The sequence below is a fragment of the Pteropus alecto genome, unplaced genomic scaffold (genome assembly GCF_000325575.1).
Source record: "Pteropus alecto unplaced genomic scaffold, ASM32557v1 scaffold45, whole genome shotgun sequence".
In the NCBI taxonomy this organism is placed as follows: Eukaryota; Metazoa; Chordata; class Mammalia; order Chiroptera; family Pteropodidae; genus Pteropus; species Pteropus alecto.
Genome location: NW_006442491.1, coordinates 39,928,885 through 39,931,943, shown reverse-complemented (window position 1 = coordinate 39,931,943; position 3,059 = coordinate 39,928,885).

Sequence of the window (3,059 nt, the reverse complement as noted above, 5' to 3'; positions counted from 1 at the left end):
AGAGGCAGTGAGTTCCGGCTTAGAAAATTAGTTGTCTTGCCAACACCCAATTCGTCAGGGCCGAGGACAAGGGGGGACAGCAGCTTCGACAGGGCTGGGGACGTGACGTCCTGTGTGCGTGGACTTCCCTCTGAGCACGGACAAGCCTGAGCAGCGAGGGGTGACAGCATGTGCCCTTGGCCCGTCGGGCTGCACCCTCCCGATGCTGGGGACAGGCGGTGGGGGGCGGGGGCATGGCGCCAAGCCCACCCTCCAGCACCTGCGCTCTTCACCCGTCCCCCCCACAGTGCCCCCTCATCAAGGAGCCGAGCCGGGCCGTGTCACAGAGTCCCCCCTCGTGGGCGGCCTTGGCCTTTCAGGTCAACGCTGGCTCCGGCCCTGCCAGCCTCACATCCCGTGACCAGCCGGACAGCCCCGGAGGACAGAGAGGTGGCTGGCCTGGCTCTGCAGACATCCCTCTCGTTCTGACTCTGGGAGCAGGGGGGTTGGGGACAGACCTGAGGCCCCCATAGCAGGCCCCTCCCAGTCCAGCGAAGACAGTGCAACTGGGTGACTGACCATCACCACCGCTGACATTCCTAACGAGGCCGAAGGTCTGACGGCAAACGACTGGCTCATGTTGACCTCGTCCCCCGAACCCCACTGCCACAGGAGCCAAGGAAGAGCAAGGGTGGCTGCACCCCGACACCCCCGTTCCCTGCAACGCGCTGCAGCACCGCGTGGGCAGCAGGGCCACACTGATGGCACCACCCTCTGACGCCCTGCCACTCTCCGATCCCACATGTCACCACGCCAGAGGAGCTGCCCCCAAGTCACAGACCTGGCTTGCACCTCGAGACCTCCGCTCTCCTGCCGGGTCTGCTCCACCACGCCCTGGACGTTCGGGGTCACCTCCGCCTGGCTGGATCCTGCTCAAGGCCATTTGGAAACCAAACCGGGAGGAGGCGGGTCGCCAGGCCGGGCTGGAGTCCAGGGCCGGGGCCCTCCTGTCGGGAGCTGGGGGGCGGCCTTGCCAAGGAGCAGGGCGGACACAGTCAGGTCGCTCACGCGGGGCCCCCACGCGGGGTCTGGCCGCGAACCCTGGGTTGCGGCCACACGGCCTCGGGCGCTGGCCGAAGCACCACGGTCCAGCTCGCCCACAGCCGGTTGGGAGCCTCTGCACTGAGGGCGCCATCTGCTGAAACCCTGCGTCACCCCAGTCCGGTGGCCGCGCCTGGCCCACCCCAGGGCTCCGCCCGCCCGATGGAAAACTAGATGCTATGGAAATGCAGTGTGTCCCATTAGCTATAATCGGAGAAAACAGCGCGGTAGGTCGTGGAGTGTGAGGCCCCTCCCAGACGCCCCGCCTGCCAGCGGCTCTGGGCCCCCCGCCAGCTCCGCCCCCAGCACGCGACAGCACCGGCACGATGACGCTGGGGGGCCGAGGGCCGAGGCGCAGCTGGCACTGCCCCCAAACAGCCCTGGGGCCCGAGCGTCCAGGACGCCCGGACACAGGAGCAGGCTTTAAATGCGGCCTAACCTGGCCAGGCGGCCTGAGCCACCCCAGGCCTCCCTTGACCCGCAGCTGCCCCCAGGTCTGGCCGCTGGCAGAGCAGATGGTGACCTTGGAGTCCAGTACCACCCACCTAGCTGGGGACTCTTGGGGGCTCCCTCGCCTCTCTGAGCCTCGGTTTTCCACTGAGTCGGGGTGCCAGCCCCACGGGGCCTCTCGTGGCTGTCCCAGGCCCCCGTCACTGTAGTCACAGCTCAGCGGGAACCCCTGGCCATGTGCTCCTCAAGGACAGTCGGGCGGCACCTCATCCAGGATCTCAGGGAACAGCATTCGCTCGGGGTAAAAACCACACGGGACCCTCCCCACGCCCCAGAAGGGACGGTGTCGCTGACTGCAGCGCAGTGGGCACTACGGCCAGAGCCCTGAGTGACCGTGCGGCACCAACTTCTATTCAAGGACAACCACCAGCCTAGACACAGGTGCAGCCGGACACCCGGCCTTCGGAGGCCGCAGGGCAGGGTCGAAGCTGCGGCCGCGCCGGCCATCACAGACACGGGCCCCAGGACAAAGGCCAGGGCGTGCCAGGCCGGCGGCCCTCCCCGCGCCCACGCACGCCACCTGCACGCCCGCCCGCCCGCCGGCTCCCACCCCAGCGATGGGGCTTTCCTCGCCCGCCCGGGGGCATGTCGCCAACTCACACTCAGGTGCCTTTGTGTTTCTACTACGGAGCTTTAAAATTTTTAACATCGATAACCCAACGTTTCTCTGGCGGCAACGTTACCTATTAGCACTGAGATTCACCACTAAATTAATTCTTAATTCCAGATTTTAGTTAATTATTAAAATAATAGCAAAGAATCACAGCGAGCCCCAGGAGCGTGAGCAGCCCCGGCCAGGGTCTGCGCGGGGGCTGCCGGCGCTGGACGGGGCTCTCTCCCAACGGCCAGCGCTGGCTGGACCCCGTGACTCGGTCCAGCCCTGTGACTGTCCTGTCTACTCAGAAAACAAGGGTTTTACTTCTCAACACGGATAGAAGTTGAACGCAGAGTTGCACGGGTTTTTAATAAACTCATCAACAAAGGAGCAGGGCAAACCGATGGGGCCCCTCGTAGAGATGAATTCCACCTCAGAGCGGGGAGACGGGGCGAGGGGGCGGGAGGGCGCGCACGGCCGTTCTGCTGCTCTTTGCAAAAAAGGCAAGATAGACTTTTTGCCTTATGATCTCCAAGACAGGGCCGGGGCAGAAGCTGGGAGAATGTGAGGGGAGAAAGCCGCCTGGCTGAGAACCAGCCCCGCAAGCCCGGGGGTCAGCGGGGGTGGCAGACTGATGGCCGCTGTGCCCAGACGTAAGCGAAGGCCACTTGGCACCCATCCACCTGCAGGGGAGGGTCCCGGCAGCCGCCGGAGCTCAGAGCACAGGGGTGTCACCATGTCACATATATCAGCAAGGGACCTGGTGCGGCCACCCCAGGCCCGGGGCACTGGGGAGGCCCTAGCTGCACACGTAGTGTGCACACCTGCCCCTGGAGCCCCCTGCTCCACAGCTCCAGAGGTGTTCAGCACATGG